This window comes from Bufo gargarizans, chromosome 4, assembly GCF_014858855.1.
Source record: "Bufo gargarizans isolate SCDJY-AF-19 chromosome 4, ASM1485885v1, whole genome shotgun sequence".
NCBI lineage: Eukaryota > Metazoa > Chordata > Amphibia > Anura > Bufonidae > Bufo > Bufo gargarizans.
In genome coordinates, this window is record NC_058083.1 from 156,236,516 (window position 1) to 156,251,493 (window position 14,978).

Here is a 14,978-nt window from a genome sequence, read left to right on the forward strand (position 1 = left end):
ATACTGCCCTGGCAATCTTACTGCCCTGGCAATCTAGGGGCCCAAATGTGTGAGAAGTACCTTGCAATCAAAATGTGTAAAAAATGGCCTGCAAAATCCGAAAGGTGCACTTTGGAATATGTGCCCCTTTGCCCACCTTGGCTGCAAAAAAGTGTCACACATCTGGTATCGCCGTACTCAGGAGAAGTTGGGGAATGTGTTTTGGGGTGTCATTTTACATATACCCATGCTGGGTGAGAGAAATATCCTGGCAAAAGACAACTTTTCCAATTTTTTTTATACAAAGTTGGCATTTGATCAAGATGTTTATCTCACCCAGCATGGGTATATGTAAAATGACACCCCAAAACACATTCCCCAACTTCTCCTGAGTACGGCGATACCAGATGTGTGACACTTTTTTGCAGCCTAGATGCGCAAAGGTGCCCAAATTCCTTTTAGGAGGGCATTTTTAGACATTTGGATCCCAGGCTTCTTCTCACGCTTTAGGGCCCCTAAAAAGCCAGGGCAGTATAAATACCCCACATGTGACCCCACTTTGGAAAGAAGACACCCCAAGGTATCCAATGAGGGGCCTGGCAAGTTCATAGAAATTTTATTTTTTTCGCATAAGTTAGCGGAAATTGATTTTTTATTTTTTTTCCTCACAAAGTCTCACTTTCCGCTAACTTAGGACAAAAATTTAAATCTTTCATGGACTCCATATGCCCCTCAGCAAATACCTTGGGGTGTCTTCTTTCCAAAATGGGGTCAGTTGTGGGGTGTTTGTACTGCCCTGGCATTTGAGGGTCTCTGCAATCATTACATGTATGGCCAGCATTAGGAGTTTCTGCTATTCTCCTTATATTGAGCATACAGGTAATGAGATTTTTTTTTCCGTTCAGCCTCTGGGCTGAAAGAAAAAAATGAACGGCACAGATTTCTTCATTCGCATCGATCAATGTGGATGAAAAAATCTCTGCCAAAAAAAAAAATGGAGGGGAAAGGCGTCTGCCAGGACATAGGAGCTCCGCCCAACATCCATACCCACTTAGCTCGTATGCCCTGGCAAACCAGATTTCTCCATTCACATCAATCGATGTGGATGAATAAATCATTGCCGGGATTTTATTTTTATTTTTTTAATATATATACAAAGTGTTTGCCAAAGCATAGGAACGCCGCCTCCTCCTCAGCTCGTATGCCTCGGCAAACATATCTGTTACTGCAGAGGAGAAAATCCCGTCTTGCAGCGCCGCATACACCGACTTGCGTGTAATCTGACAGCAGCGCAATGCTTCTGTCAGAATGCACATCGGTGCTGCAGCTGGTCGATCGGTTGGTCCACCTGGAAGGTAAAAAAACAAAAAAAAAAAAACAAAAGAAAAAACCAGGCCGCAACGCAATAATTTTATTACCTTTGCAACAGAACATATAAACTTTAACTTTTTTAACTGAACATTAACCTTTTTGCTTACTGGTGTGTTTTTTTTTTTGTTTTTTTTTTACCTTTATAGAACAAACCTCTCCTTCCCCATGGGTCAATGTGCAAAGCGCAAATCGCCCAAAGATGTGGCGAAGTGCGTTATGCATTTTGTCCCATGTGAAAGGAGACATTTGCAGCAGCAGTGAGTGAATGGGCCCTAATAGCCCTGTGTGCCTATCCTGGTGAGATGATCCCTATGCTAATAGTGTACCTGTGAGTGGTACTTCCGGAAACACTCTCCAAAGCATAGGGCAGGGTGGTCAGGACAGTCAGGACAGAAATAGCGGGTGTCACGCCTTATTCCACTCCTGCTACAGACACAACATCTTTTTCGGGGTGACGGTTGGGTTGAGGTACCAGGAACGACACTGGGGAAATGTCGCTCGTGTAGACGGCTAACTACACTGGTGGATGGGGCCACGGAACCTCCTGGGTACAGGAGGTTCTCAATGATCTCTTCCTGAAATTTAGGAAGGATCCAGTTCTCCCAGCCTTACTGTAGAGAACAAAACTATTGTACAGAGCCAATTGAATTAAATATACAGACACCTTCTTATACCAGCATCTGGTTCTGCGGGAAACTAAATACGGAGACAACATCTGGTCATTGAAGTCCACCCCTCCCATGTGAAGGTTATAGTCGTGGACTGAGAGGGGCTTTTCAATGACACGGGTTGCTCGCTCAATTTGTATTGTCGTGTCTGCGTGAATGGAGGAGAGCATGTAAACGTCACGCTTGTCTCTCCATTTCACCGCGAGCAGTTCTTCGTTACACAGTGCGGCCCTCTGCCCCCTTGCAAGACGGGTGGTAACGAGCCGTTGGGGGAAGCCCGCGCGACTAGTTCGCGCGGTACCACAGGCGCCAATCCGTTCTAGAAACAAATGCCTAAAGAGGGCCACACTTGTGTAAAAATTGTCCACATAAAGATGGTACCCCTTGCCGAATAAGGGTGACACCAAGTCCCAAACTGTCTTCCCACTGCTCCCCAGGTAGTCAGGGCAACCGACCGGCTCCAGGGTCTGATCTTTTCCCTCATAGATCCGAAATTTGTGGGTATAGCCTGTGGCCCTTTCACAGAGCTTATACAATTTGACCCCATACCGGGTGCGCTTGCTTGGGATGTATTGTTTGAAGCCAAGGCGCCCGGTAAAATGTATCAGGGACTCGTCTACGCAGATGTTTTGCTCTGGGGTATACAAATCTGCAAATTTCTGGTTGAAATGGTCTATGAGGGGCCGAATTTTGTGGAGACGGTCAAAAGCAGGGTGGCCCCTGGGACGGGAGGCGGTGTTGTCACTAAAGTGCAGGAAACGCAGGATGGCCTCAAAACGTGCCCTGGACATAGCAGCAGAGAACATGGGCATGTGATGAATCGGGTTCGTGGACCAATATGACCGCAATTCATGCTTTTTTGTCAGGCCCATGTTGAGGAGGAGGCCCAGAAAAGTTTTAATTTCGGAAACTTGGACTGGTTTCCACCGGAAAGGCTGGGCATAAAAGCTTCCCGGGTTAGCGGTGATAAATTGTGTGGCATACCTGTTTGTTTCGGCCACAACTATGTCTAAGAGCTCCGCAGTCAAGAACAGCTCAAAAAATCCCAGGGCCGAACCGATCTGAGCTGTCTCAACCCGAACTCCAGACTGGGCAGTGAAAGGGAAAACTATGGGTGCGGCTGAAGTTGGGGACTGCCAATCAGGGTTTGCCAGCACCTCTGGGATTCTAGGGGCTCTACAGGCACGACTTTGCGGTGGCTGCGACGGGGTCACTACTGCACGTGCCACCGTACCAGCTTCAACTGCCCTTCTGGTGCTCGCTTACTTCACCAGGTTGTACGGCAGTGCTGGTACTAGGTCCAGGGAGGGCTGGGCTGCTGGTGTATGCCTCACCACGTAATCCGACAGCACCAGCCCCACTCTGCTGCTCTTGACGCGGATCCTGCGCAACCTGTGGTCTAGCGACACGGGGCCGGGTACGCCTGGTGGTATCAGGGACCTCAGCCTCCTCGTCCGAACTTTGGGTCAGAGAGCCACTGATTTCTACAGGTTCGTATTCTGACCCGCTGGATTCATCAGATGAGGGTTCCCACTCCTCATCCGACTGGGTCAGAAGCCTGTAGGCCTCTTCAGAGGAATACCCCCTGTTTGACATTTTGGGCAACTAAATTTAGGGGTATTCCCTGAGACTACCCAAGAAAAAAAAAGCAAGCCTGTCTTACAAAGGGGAGGCTAGCGAAGTACCGGAGGCCGCTGCGGTTGATAAAAAATATCAAAACTGATTTTTTTTATCGCCGCAGTGCGTGTAAAGTGATTGTGCAGTGATCAAAAAAAATTTTTTTTTTGTCACTGCGGTGGGGCGGGCGTGGGCAAACGTCACAGAGCTGGAGCGCCGAAATCTCGCGATGCGCGAGCTAGCGCATGCGTAGTTCGTTCCCTGTGCTGATGCCAGTACAGTGAATGAACATGATGCCGACACTGCGCATGCGCTAGCTCGCGCATCGCGAGATTTCGGCGCTCCAGCTCTGTGACGTCAGCCAGCAAGGAGGAGATTCGGAGGACGCGTGGCGGTGCTGGGCTCCTTTCCGCTTGACTCATCTCCGGATACAGGACTCATATCAGGTCATTTGCATATCAATCAAAACTGTTTTTTAACACAATAAAAGCGCAGAGAGCTATGGGACCTGGGTATTGCAGATGTGCTAGTGGCCATCTAGCAGCCCATGTCCCCAGCTCTATGGCCAAAATCCTGGTGACAGGTTTCCTTTAAAAGCATTTATCTGGGGAATATTTTACAGTAAAATAAAGACAATCCACCTTTGCGGAAAAGGAGAAGCAGCTCAAACGGAGAGTTGCTGATCTGCAGATTGAGATCAGCAATACTAAGAGCATAGAAACCCAACAACAATTAATGAAAGCAATAGAGGAACACAAACTATACCTTCAAGATAAATCCCAACAGAGTTTTTTTTTTTTTTTTAATAGGCCAGAAACAGTAAGCGAGGCAGGTAAGACTGGCAGGTTTCTGGCCATGATAATACAAAATCAAAAGGGATTCAATAAAATTAAATTAAGAAACGGTAATCTTTCGCTATGGAGGATATCGTGCAAGAATTCACTGACCACTTCTCCTCTTTATATAAAACCGAGATGAATGGGGAAGGCTGAGACCTTTAGGTATTTTTGATAGTTCTGCCCTCCCTGTGTTGTCAGAGGAGGACAGGGCTTCGCTGAATCTTCCTGTCCAGTTAAGTGAATTTCAAAAAGCTCTAAATACTATCCGTGGGAACACAGCCCCGGGTTCTGATGGTCTCCCCTTTGAGTTATATAGAAGGTTCTGTGAGGTCCTGCTTCCCTGTCTAGTACAGGTCCTTAATGTATCCTGGGATGATGGTGATTTCCCCCATCCCTTTCTGAGGCAATTATCACTTTGGTATTAAAGAAGAGTAAGGATAAACAGGAGATGGGGGTCCTACAGACCTATATCACTACTTAATCCGGATTATAAAATCTGTGCTAGAGTTTTACCTAATAGACTTAAGAGGGTAGTTGGGAAAATCATACACCCTGACCAAACTGGCTTCATCCTTAAGCGATTTGCTCAATCTAACATTCGTAGAGCTATTGCCAATATCTCTTTGGGAAATGGGGAGGACCGCTCCATCCTGTCACTTGATGCCGCTAAGGGGTTTGATAGGGGGGAGTGGAGCTTCCTATGGCGGACAATGGAGGAAATGAACATAGGTAGTAACTTCATTAGATGGGTCAATCTTCTATACAATCAGCCTACGGCTAGAATAAATATTGATGGAGTATGCTTGGATTCTTTTGTACTACATCGGGGTACCAGACAGGGTTGCCCTTTATCTCCTCTTTTGTTGCCATTTTCTTAGAACCTTTGGCATGTAAGATAAGATCGGACTGGAACGTGCAGGGATTCAGGGGAGGGGATGTACACGATAAAATAAGTCTATACGCAGACATCCTCATTTTCGTAAAAGATGACTATTTAGCATTACCGTACCTTATGTGATGAAAGTAATAAAGGAATTTGGTTTCATCTCAGGATATGAGGTGAATTGGTCGAAATCCATAATGCTCCTTCTAATTCGATCTCCCCAATTTAATGTAGCTGAGGTCAGGACTCTTACCGCAACAGACTCATTAGACTACCTGGGTATCAGGATTAGCCCAACCATTCAGGATGGGCTAATCTAAGCTTGTTCTCAGCCAATCAGACCGAATTGCTTTGACCAAAATGGTTCTACTCCCTTAAATATTATACAAAACAACAACTTGCCCTGTCTAGATTGAGGATAGTTTTTTTTTTAAAACTATTGGAAAGCCTTCTCAATGGTTTAATTTGGGGCAGGAAGAGAGTCCAGATCAAACAAAAATATCTGTGGCTTTCAGAGGAGGATGGGGGCCTATCAATTCCCTCTTTTTTCAAGGTTACTATCTGGCGGCCCAGATCCAGTGGTATATGGGTGGTGTGAATGGTATTTTTTACCATCTCACCAGGGATTTTTCAGGCTCTCAACGAGATATTTTTAGTATCTTAGAAACAGGATATATGGGAATCCGAAGAAAACACTGCCCTATCAGCAGAGCAATCCATATGGTTTGGGAAAAAAGTCAAACTAACATTCGGGATCACATACATTCTTAATTTCACTCCCTTATGGCAAAATATTAATCCTAGGGAATTTATGTTGATTGAAGATTTTAGGTTTTGGGAAAAGCTGGGTATCACTTGGGTTTCACATATAGTTTCCTTTGGGAACATAATTCCTCCACCCTTTTTATGTGGGGGAAAAAGTAGTTCACTATTCAGTTTTCGATACGCTCGATTAAACACGCCTTTTTTTATGCACAAAGAACAAAAAAATTTTTATTGTTAATTCACACAGTTTTACAGATTTTTTTTATAATTCCCCAAATTATAAAGTCTCAATAGCACAAATCTATAGAGAAATTAAGAAAGTTCTATGTATGGTAATAAAGTTTAAAAGTGAATTAAAATGGAGACAAGAGAATGGCACCAACAATACACTTAAGTGGGAGATTATATACAAGAACATTAAAAAAGCTTCTGTATCCAGCAACCATAGGTTAATTCAGTTCAACATTGTACATCGTTTATACCAGTGATGCCCAACCTATGGCCCGCGGGCCAAATGCGGCCCACGCAGTAACGGGACTTTATCAGCGCAGGGCGTGCTGCGAACAGCACAGGCAGCAAATCGATGGTGCCTGTGCCCGCAATCTCCCCGCCCAGCGCCGCCTCCTAGCTAATTTATCCACTGCACTTTCCTCTGTGAAATTGAAGAGAAGCGCCGTAATCTCGCACAGGCGCACTGGCAGAGGCATCGAAGTGCGCATACATCGTCTTCCTGGCCTCTGCCAGTGCGCCTGTGAGAGATTACAGCGCTTCTCTTTAATTATACAGAGGCAAGTGCAGTGAATAAAATAGCTAGGAAGCGGCTCTGGGTGGGGAGGATGTCTGTGGATGACACTGAGGGGGATATCTGTGGATGACACTGAGGGGGATGTCTGTGGATGACGCTGAGGGGGGATATCTGTGGATGACGCTGAGGGGGGATATCTGTGGATGACGCTGAGGGGGGATATCTGTGGATGACGCTGAGGGGGGATATCTGTGGATGACGCTGAGGGGGGATATCTGTGGATGACGCTGAGGGGGGATATCTGTGGATGACGCTGAGGGGGGATATCTGTGGATGACGCTGAGGGGGGATATCTGTGGATGACGCTGAGGGGGGATATCTGTGGATGACGCTGAGGGGGGATATCTGTGGATGACGCTGAGGGGGGATATCTGTGGATGACGCTGAGGGGGGATATCTGTGGATGACGCTGAGGGGGGATATCTGTGGATGACGCTGAGGGGGGATATCTGTGGATGACGCTGGGGGGGGATATCTGTGGATGACGCTGGGGGGGGATATCGGTGGATGACGCTGGGGGGGGATATCGGTGGATGACGCTGGGGGGGATATCGGTGGATGACGCTGGGGGGGGATATCGGTGGATGACGCTGGGGGGGGATAGCGGTGGATGACGCTGGGGGGGGATAGCGGTGGATGACGCTGGGGGGGGATAGCGGTGGATGACGCTGGGGGGGGATAGCGGTGGATGACGCTGGGGGGGGGATAGCGGTGGATGACACTGGGGGGGGGATAGCGGTGGATGACACTGGGGGGGATAGCGGTGGATGACACTGGGGGGGGATAGCGGTGGATGACGCGGGGATCTAGGGAGGGGTGTGGGGATGTTTGGGTGGGAGCTCTGGAAGGGGTGGGAGGTCAAATAGGTATGTGGGGGTGGGAGATCCGGGAGGGGGGGGGGCCATAAATTTTTTTTGCTATGGGGTCCAGTCATTTCTAGCTACGCCCCTGATTGGTAAGATTGGGTGGGCACTGGAGCGATAGAGCGCTCTGTTGTAGGAGAAGCCAGCGGGAGATAAATGGAGGAGGGGCCAGCTCCTGGTGGTGTCGGGCACACGGCGCAAGCATGGCGGTGGAGGATCTGACTGAAGCCTAAAGACCAGACATCAAGGTAGACCTGCAGAAGAAGGTGACAGCACAGTATGTGATGTATACATGTGTGTAATGTATGTAGTGCAGTGTGTGATCATCACATACTGCACTACATAACATTACATGCATGTATACATCACATGCCCCCTCACAGTAATAATGCCAAGATATGTGCCCTCTTCACAGACTTAATGCTCACACATGCCCCCTCACAGTAGTTATGCCCAGATATGTGTCCCCTCACAGTAATAATGCCAAGATATGTGCCCTCTTCACAGACATAATGCTCACACATGCCCCCTCACAGTAGTTATGCCCAGATATGTTCCCCCTCACAGTTATGCCCAGATATGTGCCCTCTTCACAGTAGGTATGCCCTTATATGTGCCCTCCTCACAGTAGTTATACCCTAATATGTGCCCCCTCACAGTAGTTATCCCCAGATGTGCCCACTTACAGTAGTTATGTCAGATATGTGCCCTCTTCACAGTAGTAATGCTCACACGTGCCCCCTCACAGCGTTTGCATTTCTTTCTGGCAAAGCTACCTGGTTCCGGCCCGCGAAATTTATACCAAGTCTAGTGCGGTCCTCAGACGAAAAATGGTTGGGCACCACTGGTTTATACTATACCCAGGTAATGCTTTCTAAGATATATAAAAAAAATCGTGTCACAGATGCCCAAAGTGTAAAAGTGATCAAGCAGATTTTTTGCATATGACTTCGTCCTGTCCTATTATCCAGTCTTTTTGGGATAAGGTCTTTGATGAACTGGATAGAAGGACCCGTTCAAAACCTGTAATCGGTATTGCTTAATAATAATTGTTAAATATTGGGGCTCTAATAACCTGATATTGAGGAGGGGAAACATCTAATAAGAACGATCAAGAATTATGAGAGATCAGATTTGCTATTTAGGGAAATCGTCAGAAAATAAAAATGGGGAAAAAACCTGGGCATACTGGACTTAGTTGACTACTTTCTTGGTTGTTTTGTCAATCATTGAATATAGGGGAAGACTGTGCGATCTAAATGCACTACTGAAAGCCCTGTTTAGGGAAATATATAACCGTTTTGTGGCCTCCGAGACATTGGCGGGGATACGGGGTGGGGGTGGAGTTTTAATGAGGGTATGTCTATATATTGATGCCAATAATGTTCTGGATTTGTCTGCTTGTACTATATATATTAATGTACAGTCTGGCTGTTTATGTATTAACCCTGATTTAACTTCTATTTTTTTTCAATTGTATTTTGTAAACAATTTAAAATAAAATAAGTAAATAAAAAATTAAATAGATTAAATATACCCAAGCGAAACCGGGTCCTTCAGCTAGTATATAATATTAGACGTTATATATGTCCAGGGCCAAGACACTAATATAAAGACATTATTAGCATTTACTGTGAACTGTAAAAATTATCAAAATTACACAAGCTCCTGCAGTTTACAAAAAATACCAGGCACTTTATTTAATTTTTTTGTGTGGACACTGGAAACAATTGTCTTATTTTTTTTTTTTTTACTAACTTGCCAAGAAGTTACAGATGGTTGGCAACCCTGTCCTGAAGTTGCAAGAAAAAAAAATTAAGGGATTATAAAAAAGCAAATGGAAGGTTAAAGGGTTAAACTGAATATGCTTTGCTTTTTAATCCTTGGAAAAGGAAAGAAAAAAAATGGAGCACAAAATGAGAGTATGAGGCCCCTTTCACACGGGCGCAATGCGTGAGGTGAACGCATTGCACCCACACTGAATCCGGACCCATTCCCTTCAATGGGGCTGTTCAGATGACCGGTGATTTCGCAGCATGTTCTTAATACAGAATGCTTGCTAAAATGTGGCTTAAGGGGTAAAAAAATAAAAATTACCTCATCTCATCCTCTTTTTCGTGCAGCCGGCATTGTGTTCTTTCTTTTTCTTTCAGGACCTGCAAAATGACCTTTGACATAATCTTCTGTCTTCATTCAGAAGGACCTGCGCTGATGTCACTGTGCTCACCACGTGGTGAGCGCGATTACGTCATTCTGTATATTCTGTATTAAGAATGCTATGATTTTCCTTTATAAACACTTAACCCAAACCTGAACTTCAGTGAAGAAGTTCGGGTCTGGGTACCACATTCAGTTTTTTCTCACGCGCGTTTTTTTTTCAGAAAAAACTGAACATCGGAGTGCAATCGCAGTCAAAACTGACTCAAATTGCGTGCCTACTCGCGCTGTTTTCCCGCATTGCACACGCGATGCATCCTGGGCAAATCCGGGACGCCCGTGTGAAAGAGGCCTAACTGAGTGCAAAAATGAGTATTGGTATGTGAGTCTTAGTAAGCGTATGTACGAGTTATTGAACTGTGGTTGGAAAAAAAAAATACATGTAAAAGTGTCCCCCAGTTAAAAAACCTAAATACGAATATCATGTTTTGAAGAATCAAGCAAGTAATTGGCAAGTGGCGAACTCTTTTACAGCAAGATGCAGTTTCGCGATACCCGCTTTGAAGGCAAGTGGATGTAGTTAGTAGGATTGTCCCATCCCCTTTTTATTTTGCTGCTTCCCAGTGGGTGTTACTGGTGTAGTAACTGCAGAGGTAGATTATGGCTCCGAAAACTGCCATGAGTGGCATATTGGGGCAGTTTCTGACTCGGGGTGTGTATGACGGCTAATTGATGCACTAATAATTTTTATCATCATGCATTTGTCTCTTTTTGTCTAGTTGTGACAAATATACAGTAATAGCAGACTTCTGGAAAGGGCGCAGATATGTTATGTATCACATCACTTTATTGCAAACCTTTTATTGTGAAGTATGCTGTAATTTTATTTATTTTTTTTGTATCTCTTTGCTTGGAAAAGGTGTTAGAGTTTTAAATATTTCTTCGTTTTATTTGTTTATATTGCGGTCTTCAGTTTAATATAGTATTTCATTTTTGGTTAACTACTTTAACATTTTTATACTGAAGACGAAGATAAGCTTTAGATTAAAGCCAGGAACAAGGTACGTTCTGCTGGCCGTATTTTACACAAATGAAGAACATGTACTATCATATCGTTTTGTGGGCTTTTGAAGTTTAACTTTAAAATGGTTTATATGCGGATGGCAATATATATATTTATGTAAAAAGATATAATATTTTCTGGAGCTTTTATAACATAAGACTTCTTGAACGTCTCACGGACTCTGTAATATTTCAAAACCATCTCAAGGCTAAAGGAAATTTGTTTTTTAGACATTATTTCACCGTCATTGTGTTCACCAGCTTTTCTTTATATCCAGTATTTTTTTTTTTTTTTTAAAGGCATCACATTGGTGAAAATAGAGAACCATAAACTAGTTCTGTTTATATGAAGGCTATTTGTATGCCTTTAATGGCCTCTTTCAGATCTGCAAATAGCCCAGTCTTTTATTTCTACAGCCATAGCTGTATTTGCAGGGATGTACCATCACTGAAGCTGTGACCAATCATAAATATTAAATAGCAGCAGCTCTAAGAACTTTCTGCCTCAGAGCACTGCTCTTTTTTTCAGAGGCTGCATAGTTGCTCATTGACCATAATTGGCCAGCTCTGTGGCCTTAGAAAAAATTAGAGCGACTAGGAGACCACCACCAGTTGGACATTGATGCCTTTTTTTAGTGGTATGTCATGATATAATTCTGTCTACCAGAAGGTTCCACTAGGGGGAGTATATGATTTATACAGTCGGCATTAGGTTCAGTGGCACCGACATACAGACCTCACTCTAATGGTTTCTCTTAGAATTTTATCCATGAAAGTGGTTGTCGAGCTTTGGGACATTTGTAACTGTGGGCAGAAGTGTGGTCTAACAGTTGAAAAAATCAAGCTCATCTGTTTCCCTGGCCCCCTTCTGTGTCCCTGAGGTCCATATTCTGCAAACTTCCAAATGTATGGGCTTGCCCTGCTGCAACCAATGACTACCCTCAAGCCTAAAATGTTTATGCCCCTATTGTGGTATAATAAAAACTCGCAAATTATGACGCATGCCATATTTGCGCCATAATTTGTGACTGAGATTCTCTCCACATTTTTAAAGTGGTGAGAAAAGGGGGAAGGGTTTAGCAGGGCCGCCAGATTTACTGTAACTTGCGCGAGAATCTGATGCCACCTGGATTTAGGGATTCTCTGCTATTATTCTCGGCAGATCCTCTTAAGCTCTGTCAGGTTGAATGGGGACCATTAGTGGACAGCCATTTTCAGGTGTCTCCAGAGATCCTTGATTGGGTTCAAGTCAGGGCTATGGTTGGACCACTCAAAGACATTCATAGCGTTGTCCCCAAGCCATTCCTGTGTTTTCTTGGCTGTGTACTTAGGGTCATTGTCTTGTTGGGAGGTGAACCTTCAGCCCAGTCTGAGGTCTAGAACACTCTGGATCAGGTTTTCATTAAGGCTATCTCTTTATTTTGCTCCATTCAGCTTTCTCTCAATCCTTACCAGTCTCTCTGTCCCATTCGCTGAAAAACACTTCACAGAATGATGCTGCCACTACCATGCTTCACTGTAGGGAATGGTGTTGTGCAGAACTAAATGTCAAGTGTCATAGCAAAAGGCTTGAATACTTATGTCCTTGTGAAATTTTACTTTTTATTGTCACATATCTGTTCTCCGGCAAGTCCGCCTGCAATATGGTAGCTTCTCTCTGTTGCTATGGCAACATCACTGCTAACTGTGGGTCTTTTTGTCTGACATTGCTTCTGATCAGGGTGGGTTAACACTAGCGTTACGGATTCCGTAATGGCTTTCCGGTGTAACATGGTTATAACGGAATGCCGAGACAGAATGCAAAACAGAAGCCTTTAAAAGGCATTCCGTTTGCTTTCCGTCCTAATAGAAGTCTATGGGAAAGCATAACGGATCCGTCTTGGTCCCGTTATGCAAGACGGAAAACAAAGTCCTGTCGACAGGACTTTGTTTTCCGTCTTGAATAACGGGAACCAGACTGATCCGTTTTGATTCCCATAGACTTCTATTAGGATGGAAAGCAAACGGAATGCCTGTTGACTCTGTTAGCTTGTGACCTCTCCTTTGTCTGCTGACAAGTTTCACTTTGCTGTGTAAGTGTATCAGATTTTGGATTCTAATCTGGTCCTGGTTTTGCCTGTCTGCTTTTTACCCCTTTCTTTCTGACTACTCTTTTTGTTTAGGCTCCTGCACTTAGCTAAGAGGGAATTGACGTCCAGTTGTGGGCCATCACTTAGGGCGGATTGTGCAAATAGGTATCGACGGTGGTGCGAATGGAATACAGGGCTGCACTGTTTACTACCCTTTCATGACATTTAATAAATTAGTAAAAATTTCTAAAATTACGTTTTCACACTGTTGGGGTACTGAGTGCAGCAGGGCTGTGGAGTCGGAGTCGAGGAGTCAGAGTCAGAGTCAATTTTGGGTACCTGGAGTCGGTAAAAAATGAACCGACTCCGACTGATACTAAATTTCAATTGGAATAAAAAAAATTAAAAAAGCAAGTTTAAATGTCCGAATTCATAAACAGTTATAATTAATGACTTCTCTACTGTAAGAATAAAGGCCAATGCATGCAGTGCCTCACGTAACCGCAAAACAAACGCGTTCAGTGATGTGAAGAAGCATGCTTTTCATATGCTTCACTGTATGGCACGCAATGCGCAATTAGGAGTGGCAATACATATACTTTCCATTGTGTTGTGTTCTGATGTTACAGGGAACACAACGCCCATGGTTTACCTCGCCTCTCACTGATAAGGGATTAAGTAAATATGTGTTTTGCAGGACTAGAGACACTTGTATAAGTGAAGGGAATGGAGGGTCAATAGTTCAAGACTGAAGCTGTAAACCATTGGAAAAACTGCTGTCATTCAGCTAAGGCTATAAAACGTGTAAACTCAGAATGTTATCTTAAACTTTAAACATGACTATGGGATTCTTCTAGGGAAATCATGTTTTAAAATAAATGTCCCTTCCTGGATCCTCCCACTGCCCTGTCTTCAGCAGAAGATCAGCACACAAAGGAGAAGGCAGCAGCTTCTGCCCAACTACCTCTCTGTGCTAGAAGAGCTTAGAAGAACTTCTTTCTTTCCTTCAAGGAATGTATAAAATACATTTGCATATTAAATACATAGGAGTCGGAGTCGGAAGTACAAAAAACTGAGGAGTCTGAGTCGGAGCATTTATCTACCGACTCCACAGCCCTGGAGTGCAGACTGAGGGGGGAACTCGTAATTTTTTTTTTTTTTTATTGTAGCACAATGCCCCAACATAACAAAATGTAAAAACAGTGAAAGGGTCTGAAAACTTTCCAAATGCATTGTATATTATTGACACTAAAGGAAAGCTTAGACCACCACTTTTGCAGAAGTAGATAAATGTCAGTTTTCTTTCTGAATTCCAAATATCTGAATTAAAAATGTATTTACTTATTTTATTATCTAATGAGATCATTCTGCTCCATTTTAATAATATGTACCGGGTACACACTGTGTGCAAGACGTAAAAAACACAAGTAACATTCTCAGCGTGTAACCAAAATATTTTCCAACAAATGTCCTTTTTTTTCTTACAGTTTTTTTTTTTTTATTGGCCATTTTGTTGTTTAATATACTGTCGCTGTCGACTCTTTATCGACTCTTCCAAAGAGTTTAGAATTACGTAAAATGTTTCCTAATTTCAAGAATTACAAATTGTAGTTTCAAAAGTACAAAATCACTTACCGGTAAATTAAAATACTGCCTTATTTTCTTTTTATTCTGCTTGATGTATTGACTTTCTTTTTAGCAGATAAATACTAGTAAGAGAGGCGTGCAGTCATTTACATTGCATAGAAGTAAGAGCAACCTAACAATTACATGTAATAGTGACAGCATAGGTCGGGGCTAAAAAATAGGGAGGTTGCCTAATAGGGAATGTCTTTTCAAATAATGGATATTGCATAGAAATTAGGAGGGATATGTTCTTTTATGGCTGTTTTGGTCTTTC

The 14,978-nt window shown here is 43.8% G+C and overlaps 1 protein-coding gene across 3 annotated transcripts in view; it reads left to right on the top strand.

The window, feature by feature from the left end:
- The window catches only part of RSRC1 (arginine and serine rich coiled-coil 1), a 330,125-nt gene that overhangs the window by 176,885 nt on the left and 138,262 nt on the right, over positions 1–14,978 (top strand). The gene's annotated exons all lie outside the window — the stretch shown is intronic.